The following is an 11,553-nucleotide window of genomic DNA, read 5'->3' as shown; positions in this document are numbered from 1 at the left end:
ATCCCACCGTTAGCCTTTGCAGCTTCCAGGAATTAGCTGACAGTAGTTCTGGGCTGAGAGGAGGGGCAGAAAGCCTGGGAAAGACACTGGTCGCTGGCTGGCGTGCAGTGCGGGGGAAGAGATTGTTAGAAGGACTGTTAGAAGGACGCAAATACAAACCTTACTCATTCCACAGTGTTGACTGAGGCTTCCCCATCCTTCCCAGGGCCCCTTATCAAACCTTAGTGAAGGGAGTTCACACCTCTGAGGATCAGCTGGGTATCTTGAGGAAACAGCCCAGGGCAGTCTTTGGTGCCAGAAAATCCTGGCCGCTTCTTCAGAGGTGTGAACCTCAAGGTCACAGCGCTACAGTGGAAATCATAAAATCCACTTCACAAGAAAGGCATGAAGGAATTCAATAATACACATAAAATTCCTAGCCCAGTTCTAGGCACATAAATGCTTGTTGCCTTGCTGTACTAAGGAGGGGGGAGGGAGGGGTTTACCTGATCCTTATTATGTGGATGGGGCCACTGAGGCTCTGTGCAGATGTCTGTTTTCCTCCTTTGCTGTTCCTAGGACTGTGAACCTCAGTAGTTAGCATGGGGTCAGCCTCGGGTGATTTCTACAATAATAAAGGAGTATTAGAAATGCCTGTTGTTTTTGCCACCTCCGTTGCTACCTGACATGAAATAGACTATGACGAAAACACTGTGGGCTGGGTGGGACAGTCTTGAATCCCACCTTCATGCTTCCCTTTTAGGCTACTTTTGACTTTAAAAAAAATATGCACAATGTGAGAGTCGCGAGTTAAGTTTTACTTGGGGCAAAATGAGGACTGCAGCCGGGAGACAGATAACGCAGAAACTGTCCAAGGAGGCGAGGGGAGGAGCCGGGATAATAGAGGAGTTTTGCAACAAAGGATAGGTAACTGGGAACATCAAAAGATTATTGTTAAATAAAGAAAACCAGGTATCTCAAGTTAAGGAATTTAGCGCTTTTCTACGTATGGGAAGATGCAAGAGTCTGGGCTCACTGAAATCATTCCTTTGATATGCACCTCAGCTTTCTGGGGCCAGTATCCTGTATTTTCACAAACAGTTTCCTCAGGGCTCACCGCAGGGAGTGGCTGCAGTCTGATGGCTGCTAGATGGCAGGTATTCTTTTCAGCCAGGAGTTTCCTCAGGGCTCACCGGCTCACGCTGGAGGGCTCAATCATCGGTGACTGTGACATCCTTTGTTTATCGATATGGCAGGAAATAGTCCATTTATAAATATTCCATTTATCGCTACCATGCCGCCCGGAAGGATGGGGCAGAATCTCTCTCTGCTATGGTGACACCAGAGGTAAATGACTGAGTGGAGAAAGCGCACGCCTTGGGTCAGGCAGCTGCTGCCTCTGACCTGTCCTGGTCTTGTTAATGGTGGTGGTACCAAAACATACTCAGAAAGAGCCGTCATCACAGCTGCCCCCTGTGTGATGCCATAAGAGCCGTCATCACAGCTGTCCCCCGTGTGATGCCGTAAGAGCCGTCATCACAGCTGCCCCCCATGTGATGCCGTAAGAGCTGTCATCACAGCTGCCCCCCGTGTGATGCCGTAAATCTCTAGCAAAAGATCCTGAACATCGTATCCACCTTCTCTCCAAGTAACTTTGTTTTAGGAGGGAAAGTATCATTAACACACAGACTGAGTTCACTTGAAGAGGAGAATCACCAGGGGTGCTGGATGAAATGGTAGACACGGTCTAAATAATAGAATGTTAGCCCCACGAGGGGGATGGTGCTTCTTGGTGACCTCCCTGTGCTGTGACTGGTACAGCAGAGAAAGAGCCAGGACCAGATCAGAAAGATGCCTCAGTGCAGAGGAGGGACATCCTATCAGTGACAGCCAGAAGGTGAGACTAGTTGGATGTAGCAACTGGGGTGCAAAGGAACAGAGGTGGGGAGGTCATAAAAAAGAATGACAACAAACTAGTGACTATAACAAAAAAGAAGCGGACTCACATATGGAGAGAACAAACGTGTGGTTATCAGTGGGGAGAAAGGAGCGGGGAGGGGCCACATAGGGGTAGGGCAGTGGGAGGTGCAACCTACTGGGTGTAAGATAGGCTCAAGGATGCATTGTACGACCCGGGGAATAGAATCAATAATTTTGTAATAACTGTAAATGGAAAGTAACCTTTAAAAATTGCATAAAAATAAAAAGTATTTTATAGCTACTAAATTCCAGCACTATATTAAGAATAAAGTATTTTCTTTATGAACCTTCCAAAAAACAAAAAACAACATGGCTAGGAGCCGCCCCCGAACGCTGGCTCCAGCCACAAGTTCCACCAAGCATTGTCTTTCACTCACATGGGGCGGGTCTGACCCCCTGCTTCCGCTCTTTCCAAGAAAAGACAGTTTAAGCTTCTAAATGCCACACATGAATGCTCAGTTTTATAACTTCCTTGTGAAATGAGTTCCCAGAAAAGTCACTGTTTTGTTATTCCCTAAGTTCAGTGTTAGGGGGCCTGAACCTGGAGACAGAGACAAGCCCTCAAGTTTTTCTTTCACACCAGAAACCATCCACATGGGACAGCGACAGCCCCGTCCCACCCCAGCCAGCCAAAATGTCATGTGAAGTTGGGCCACGTCTTTCTGACTTGGTTTCTTCAGGAGTTGAGAATCTATCAAATGACAAACATGGAAGTAAGAAGAGGCAAAGAATACACATCTCAGCGTTCTACGTGTGACTAGAGACCGAGGGGCCCTGTCCCCTGCTGGTCTCACCTCTGGTTCCCTGGCAGAGAGCTTTCCCTCGCAGGTTCCAAGGAGTGGCTTTTTGACACATGGAGGAAACTGGACATTTTCAAGCACTAGGAGGCAGTTCGGTCAAAAAGTGAATTTTGCCTTTTCCGTAAAGCAGCCGCCTCTAGGCCTGGAGGGGGAGCTGTCCACAGGGTGGATTGCAAGGAAGAGGCTGACATGGAAAGGAGAGCTCAGCCCTTCTGAAATGAAAGACAGCACACGGAATAAACTCACTCTCCACCACCAGCAAATGCTTTTTCCCTGCGCTGTGGCCCAAAGGCCTGTCCGGCATTTGCCCACTTCTGTGCTTAGTCTGCGGCGCAGGCCCGGTGATGGCCCCTGTGGGCCTTTCAAGAGAGCGGCCAGAACCCATCCAGCCATCGTAGGTGTGGAGACCCCCATCCAGGCTGGTCATACCCTCTAGGCTGGCATTCTGGAACTGCAAACAGGAGAAGTTAGCCTTGTAGGCAACCAGGAGGCCAGAGAAGGAGGCCAGCTGGTCCACAGACAGAGAGGAGGCAGATCTGACCAGAAGACAAGACACTCAGGTACAGCACTGAGGATTCTCCGGTTCCTGGACCCACGTCAAGCCCTGACCTGCATTCTGTGAATCATCCCTGCACCCTATAACGTTTAACCCCGATTTTAGGTCATATACTTAAACAAACAAAAAACCTTGTTCAGTATTGAAGTGAATTGGACCCGGGCTTCAGTTGATTGCCACCGAAAGGGTCTAAACTAAGACAGAAGAGAAAGTCCTTCTTCATCTGGGCTTTATCTCACCCACGGGCGTCTGACTCCGTTTCCTTTGTCCGTGGCCTCAATCACCTCCACCGGCCACTTCCACCTTTTGATGACGGGGGTTCCTCGTATGTGAGTCACCTCTGACTCTGTGTGACCTTTGGAAGGCCGCCTGGCCTCTCTGCGTCTCAGCCGCTTGTCTGTAAGACTGCAGTTGGCTCAGCTGCCACACTGTGCTGGAGGGAACCCTTGGTAAGATCTCAGGATCCTTGAAACATGTTTTGCACAGGCAGGGTTGTTGCACGAATGAACCCCGTGCTTATTAAGTTAGCTGCAGACTCTGTTCTTTCAGCCCCGCATGTTTGGGACCCTCTGTAATCCGGTTCCTTTCTCAGCACCCTGGCCCAACTCAACAAAAGCCTCCTTGTAAGAGGGAAGTCTCATGGCCCAAGGAGTAGGTGGAGGGTCCTGCCCTCTCTGGTGGCAGGGGGCCCATTTCCAGGAGTGATAGAGTTGAAAGAGAAGGGGATTTGGAGTCAGGAGTCCTGGATTTCAGAGCTGGCTCTAGCATTTGCTAGAAGTCTGGCCTTGGGCGAGCCTGTCAAATTCTCTGAGTTTTAGTTTCCAGATCTGTAAAATCAGGGTAGAAATGATTTCCCCTGTTGTGGCATTGTTGAGAGGATTCAAGGGGACAATATTTGAAAGTGCGTTGTAAGCCAGAAACCCCTACTCAAATCGTGTGTTATTAAGTATCATGATGCAGTTCTTTTTCACACCATGCTCAGATGTTGCAAAGTAAACATAACATCTTATTTTTCATAACTGACCTAGCTGTCCCCAGGAATGCCACCTCTCTGGGGAACAACTGTCACAGCAAGGATGTCGATTACAACTTGTCAGATTCCAAACGCTTTCTACATACTGTTTATTTAATTCTTACAGCAACTCTGTGAAGCAGGTGCCAATGCCAACTCCAGTTCAAAGAAAAGGAGGCTTGGATAGGCTAGTTAATATCTGAGTCTCTTCCTACTTCAATGGTCTCTTTTCAGTTGAAAGCAGTCCTTTTCAAGGACATGCTGAGCTCTGCCCCACTCCATCCTCCTCCCCAAGATGGCCTCTGAGTAGGGGGAGTTCATGGAGTCCTTGTGGCTGCAGAGGTGGTCTCTGATGCCTGCGGTGCCCTTGTACTATTCTCTGTACTGTGGGACATGGCGCCCCCTGTCGGCCTGATGCTGCTGGTGCTGTGGCCCCTCTGGGTCAGCGCAGACCCAAAATCCCCCCTGCTGACTCAGCCCCATCTGGCTATTGGTGGAGCTGGGTGTCCCTCTGACACTAGCTGAGGACACTATTGCCCCTCCGGCCCACAGGGTCCTCCTTGAAGCCTCCATTGTGGCAACACCCCACATAAGATCACCACCCAGCCCCCTCCACTCACCATGTCCCCCTACGTGGCTTATAGAAACTCTTGGACGCCTTCCAAGCCACACGGGGGCGCTCTGCCCAGAGGCAGCGTCCCATCCGTTTTACTCTGATGTAGTCACCCCGGAAATATTTATTGAGCACCTACTATGTTCTGGGCACTGTTCTAGGTTTTGGGGATCCGTGAACCAAACAAACATCCCTGCTCTAGTGGAGCTGACATTCCAGCAATGCCATGGCAGTGGACAGGGCATCCTCCTAGGGGGTCTCCTCCCAGGGTCCCAAGATGTGGTGCAAAAGCCCCTCTCACCTCGGCCTCCCTCTCAACTAACAGCGCCCCCTCCTGGGGAGAGAAGTCCAGGCATACTGATCTCAACCCACGCTCAACCCATGTAGCCGGAAGGTATAGGCATTTCACTTTATGGTCCTCATTGGCAAGGGTTTCCTTTGCCCCGATCCATCCCCTTCTGGGCAGTGAATTGGGAAGGGCTGAGGGGGTGTCTGCTCTCCCTTCCACTCTTTGATAGAGATGCAGGTGGTCTCAGCTCTTAACATGCCAAAGGGAAATATTGGGGATTTAGAAAAGATTTCCCCTCTTTCTACAAAAACTGACTTTCAAGAGTATGGTCCTGATAAATAGGCAAAGAAAGTCAACTTTGAGACTCAAAATCAAATGGGGACCTGCCCTGTACTTCCTTGGGTGTGTCCAGCCTCGGGGTTCCGTGTTGGAGGTACAATGTTGATAGGGAACAAAAGATTTCAGGGGAAAGTGAAAATACATCAGCAACCTCAGGGACTAACCAGGACAGAAATATCATCAAACAAGTCTCATATTCTGACACATATGCTGAAGGTCAGTAACTTTGTCATGTGTTCCCTGCAACTTTCACTATAGCTCTTTATGACAATGTCAGTGGGGATTGTAAAAAGATTTACACCCAGTAAATCTTTCTTTGAATGAACAAATGATCTATTAGAGAGCATACTTCATGTTATTCATGTCAAGGAATAAAGTCAGAGGACCCTAGACTAAAGTCAGTTCACAAAACAGTGTATTTAACTGCTATTTGACACCCAACACTGAGGAGTAGACACGAAGACAGTTCTTGCCTGTGAGAAGGAAGAGAAAACTAGCACATGTGAAGCAATGACTAACCTATTAATTCAGAGAAGGGAGAGGTGAGTGTAGGATGGAGTTTTCCGAGGCTCTTCCTGGAAGAACTAGAGACTGAGGTCAGCAAAGGGAAGGAGACAGAGGGCAGGAGGTGCAGCGGGCTTGGGGTGGGAAGACAGGAGGGGGCTTGCTGAGGGCTGAAAGAGACAGGCTGACCAGAGTGGACGGCAGAGGAAACAGCGGCGGGAATTGAAGCCAGACAGGGGCAGGGGCAACCATGGGAAACCTGAAAAATCAGATAGAGGACTCTGGACTTGAAATGGGTTTTGACCCAAATATTTTCAAACACAAAACAAGCTTATTTCTTGTTGGTATAGATGGAGTCTGATCTCATTGGTGGTGGCTTTCCTCCTCACTGTAATCAGGGACCGGGCACCTTCCGTTTCCAAGGCTGCCATCACCTAAGCCTCCTTGTCTGCTTCTAGCTGGTACTCTTCTTAATTTTGTCCATATTCCCCTGCCTAGAACTCAGCGATTTGCTACATTTAGTACCTGGGAGTCTGGTAAATGTAAGCCAGCCGCGCTCCCAGGGAGAGAAAGTGGATTTTGGGTGCACAGTTAGCAGATTCTGCCGCGTGTTCTTGACCCAGTCCATTCCCTCATCATCCAGGCACAGCTCAGGGAGGTTTGGGGAGAGAAACACCAGCTGCAAATCGACAGCTCAGAGGTCATACGTGATGTTATGAAGGCCCAAAGCTGTCTGAGGACAGTAGAATGCAGAAGAAAAGAAGGGTGTAAAAAGAACACTGGAATTGGGAAGCGGGGGCGGGGGCAGGATTGATTTTAGGAAATGAGTGAAAGAGTGCTCAGTGAATTTGCTAAATCCAAGGCGACTCCAGGGTCTGTGACCTCAGAGACCAGAGAGGGATGGCGCATGTGACAGAAACATGGATGATCAGTGCCAGGTTGAGGGAGCCAGTCTGGGGGAAGAAGGTGATGAGGTGAGAAACCGAGCGCCTTGCAAATGCAGTAAGAAGGGATTCAAGGAAAGAGATGAATGCTAACTGACCTCAACCTTCTTATTGGGACTGAGACCTCAACCCCTTAGGACTATGTCCTGTGGTCCCCAGATGATGAATTGAGAGGCCGCGGGTCCACAGACCTTCAAGGGCTGGACCAGATAAGCTGGTGTCACCCTAACCTTCAGCTCGGCCCCTGCCCGTTTTAGACACAGAGGATACTCATGCTCCTTTTGAAGAAGGTTCCAGAAAAGTGGATGCTGCTTCCACTGTGAAGTCTAATACCACCATCCCCCCAGCTGCACGTTTAAGCCTCTTCCCATGTATCTTTTTCAAAGGCAACAGTACTGTAAAGCAGCTGTGGGGTGACACACACAATACCGCGGCTCACCTGGGTGGGATTGCTCAGGAAACAGAGCCCTCACTTTGCCATGGTGAGACTGGAGATCAGTTCAGCACCTTTGAGCACTTAGGACACACGAGGCACAGAGCTGGAAGGAAACTCGGAGACCACGTCCTCTGCACCAACTAGTGGCGCCCAAGCCAGAAGCCCAGCTCCCGTTTCCTGTATCTCTTCACCATCCACTCTCTCCCACCTTCTCCCAGGCAATTATCTTATAATAAATGAGACAGGCTTTCCCAGGAAACCTCAAGATTGAGAGCAGGAGAGAGAAGATGTCCAGCCGTTGAGGTGTGATTCCCAGGGCCATGCCTGTGGGGAGAAGCCAGGTGTCCCTGGACCCGACAACCCTTTCCATTCTCATTAAACCCAGGCAGGCCCCTTTCCCCGGTCTCACGGCAAGACCGTCTCCTGCCCCAATTCACTGGTATCCCTAGAATCAGGGATTCCACCTACTTGTCCCTTAAAGGTCAACAGCCACAGAGCTGCGCCAGAAGGAAATGTGGCTTCCATTTCCCTCTCATTGCTATTTCCTTGCATCAGCCTCACTTCCCCATTCCTCATTGCTTCCCCCCAGTAAGAGGACCTCTGATCTGGTGCAATGAGCATGTAGCGAGTGAACGCTGAGCGTCAGATGGACGTTGTTTGCATCCAACGTCCATCCTCACCAGCTGTACAGTCATGAGCAAGTTCTTTAATCTCTCCATCTGTGTCTTTATTTACAAATTGAAATTGAAAATATCCTACTTTCAGAAGTTTTGTGAGAGCCCTAGCGCATAAATGTGACATACAGATGGAACTCGATACTATACTAATATCCTTTATTCGATTATTTATTCCAATCTATGCTAGCTTGGTGGTGGTGGTGGTGTTTTAGAGCACAGAGCTGGGCCAAGGAGGAGGAAGGTGGATGATGAGAAGGAGGTGCCCAGCCGCTGTGCCCTTCCCAGCTCTCCCTCCTGGTCTCACGCCCCACCCCACCACCAGCCTGGTTTCCTCTTCACCTCAGTACCAGCGTGCCCCCATGTGACCCCACCTGTGGACTGGCCCAGTCACAAAGGCCCAAGAGACTCACGGCTTCTGGCTTTCCGTCTAAAGCAGCAGCGCTCTGACTATAGGGTCTTCTGTGACTCCCGTAGTCACCATTGCCATCTCTGGGCTCCTTCATTTACAAGGCCTAATCAGGAAAGAGATGGGGGGGCCCTGAGGAGGAAGTGCCTTTGCCTGAATCCCGTTCCCTTGTCTGCCAGCAGCGACATCAAAATGGTACAGATGAACCGGTTTACAGGGCAGAAGTTGAGACACAGATGTAGAGAACAAACGTATGGACACCAAGGGGGGAAAGTGGCGGGGGATGGGTGGTGGTGTGATGAATTGGGAGATTGGGATCGACATATATACACTAACATGTATAAAATGGATAACGAATAAGAACCTGTTTTATAAAAAAATAAATAAAATTCAAAAAACAGAAAGAAGAGGCAGAAGGGCTCTGAGCTCACCTGGGGACCAAAGGGGTGGAAGTCGTTCCTCTGAGAATGTGGTATTTGTGTTTTTCAGAGATGACTTTGATGGTTAATATTATGCATCAACTTGACGGGGCCTCGGGGTGCTCAGATATTTGGTCCAACGTTTTTCTGGGTGTGTCTGTTTCTGGATGAGATTAACAGTTGAATCAGTAGACTGAGTAAAGCAGATTGTTCTCCCCAGTGTGGGTGGGTCTCACCCAATGCATCGAAGGCCTGAATAGAACCAACAAGCTGACGAAAAAGAACTTTTCTTGCCCGCCTGTTGAGCTGGAACCACAGTCTTTCCTTCCCACAGACTGGAACTTACGCCACTGGCTCCCCAGGGAGCGGACTGCAGATCCTGGGATGTCTCAGCTTCCAGAACGGCATGAGCCAATTGCTTATATCAATCAATCCGTCTCCAGCTGGTTCCTTTGTTCTGGAGAACCCTCATACATGCCTGCAGCAATAGCTGCTGTCCCACCCTTCTCCTTACTAGGAATGTTGTCGAGAGGTCGGGTCTATACCCCCTCCCTTTGACCCTGGGTAGGCTTGTGACAGAAACGAAAATGACACTATGCAACTGCCAGGTCAGAAAAGGTGATACAGCTTCTGCTTGGTTCTCTTTTCCTATTGTCACCTTTGCTGATATAACACAGAGAAGTTCAGAGCCCACAGAAGCAAGAAAGCTAGAGGCAGGGCAGGGACCGGGACGGGCGCCCACCTCTCAGCCTGAGCTGTGCCTGCCTCGGTGGACTCCCACTTCCCACAGCCTGGCCCCTACCTTACTGGCAGTTTGATCAGTCTCCAGGCTCCCTGACCCAACTCCCTTGGGGGCACAATGCTGAACGGATGTCCAGCACCCAGAAAACAGAACAGCTTTCTAGGACAAGAGCTCAGTGACAACCCACTGCTCAGTGACAGTTTCCTGAGGGACTCAGGCTATGGTCCTGAAGCGTGTCTTCCCAGTTTCACTTTTAAGACTCCTGCTTGCCGCAGACTCCTGCCCTTCCTCTGACCCTGGAATCTTCCAGAGTATACTTTCCACCAAGGAAAGGGGAGAGAGAAAGATATTTCGCTCCCCATTGTAGGCCAGCTTTTATGTCTCGGTTGGAACAGTGTGACCTTCCAATCCAGGGAGACAGAGATGGAGACAAGAGGAGACAGACAGACAGTGGGAAACAGAGAGAGCTGGGAGTCTGAGAGGCCCAGGAGGTGAACTTGGCTCAGCCAGTGTTGACGTGGAGCCCGCCCTTTGCCAGCTCTGCTCTGCACTGAGGGGAAAGAGGTAAATGTGCCCCAGCCTTGCCCTTGGGGCCCTTGGAATCTAGGGGATTTGGACACACACATAAACAAAGTCAAACAAAGACATGTGCTAAGTAAGCCCAGGGCGGTCACGAAGGCAGCATACGGGATTGGGACCAGCTGGCTCAGGGCCCCAGAGCAGGCTGCAAAGAAGGTGACACGGAGCTGAGTTCATTTGTAGTTTTAATACAACAAACGTATTCTTGAGCCCTGGCTGTCAGTCAGGCATCGTTCTTTACTTATTTAACTTCATTTAATCAGCAACAAGCCTACATGATTGATATTCTTATCACGCCCATTCTACAGATGAGGAAACTGGGGCATAAGGAGGCATGACTGGCCAAGGTCACACTGCTGGTAAATCACAGAGCCAGGGTTTGAACTCAGGCGTTCAGGCTTCTGGGCTCTTGCTGTAGCCCTTGCCCTACTGCCCTTCCAGATGTCACAGGAGAGCGAGGCTGAGAAGGTCTTGAGAAATCACCTACGTCTGTTTCCCACACTCCCTGTTTCTCACACCCCCGATCCCTTTGACCACAGCAACACTTAGCAGAAACAGAGATGCCCACATCCCTCTGTGGAGAGTCGGATCCAGGTGGTCTGTCGTGAGGCCCAGAGAGCTGGGTTTTCTACAATTAGCCTGGATGACTCTTCTACCATTGGCCTGGATAATTTTTCTGGTCAGACACTGATCTAATTTGACCTGATTTACCACTAACTTCTACAGGTGAGCAAAGCAACTCAGAGGAGTTTAGAGAAGGCCCAGGATCACATGACCAATCGGCCGCTGAGCCAGCCCCAGAAGCAGCCACCCTGGCTCTCTCAGCCTCCCCCGACCCATTGTCCTGCAGGCTCTTTGAGGGAAGCCTTCTTTAGAAGAAACTCAAGGAAACGTTTCTTTTCCTGGCTCTGACTTCTGAGGTGAGGCTGAAAAACCTCTGCAGATCTAAACAAATTCACTTCCTATGTTGGTCCTGAGTCTGTTGAGTTCACCAGTGCAGCCGGCAGTCACATATGTCCTGTGCTTTGAGGGCCTCTAAGAGACACTCCCTCACTGCCCAGTCCACCATGGCGCTGCAATTCCCACCATTAGATCCAAGAAGGCTCTGAAATGCAGATGGATTACCTAGGAATGCAGGATGCCCATGGCCACTAGGATCTTTGTTCATCAACAGATCCAGACTTTAAAGGGTTGAGACAAAGGACAGCTATGCTTTGATAGAGAAAAATGACAAGAAGAAAAAGAAGACAAAAGTTTGAAATCTGAATATCTGAGTGC

The 11,553-nt window shown here is 49.8% G+C and overlaps 1 long non-coding RNA gene across 1 annotated transcript; it reads right to left on the bottom strand.

The window, feature by feature from the left end:
- Positions 1-240: 240 nt before the first annotated feature.
- On the bottom strand, positions 241-908 carry LOC113628981 (uncharacterized). The gene is made up of 2 exons (XR_003436311.1): positions 486-908; positions 241-345 (listed from the first exon to the last, which is right to left on the bottom strand). It is a non-coding gene; the product is annotated as an uncharacterized LOC113628981 (long non-coding RNA).
- Between the last annotated feature and the right edge of the window lie 10,645 nt (positions 909-11,553).

Source organism: Aethalodelphis obliquidens, unplaced genomic scaffold (genome assembly GCF_003676395.1).
Source record: "Aethalodelphis obliquidens isolate GAN/ISIS:26980383/991018 unplaced genomic scaffold, ASM367639v1 scaffold25, whole genome shotgun sequence".
In the NCBI taxonomy this organism is placed as follows: Eukaryota; Metazoa; Chordata; class Mammalia; order Artiodactyla; family Delphinidae; genus Aethalodelphis; species Aethalodelphis obliquidens.
This window is presented reverse-complemented; position numbering and strand designations above follow the sequence as displayed.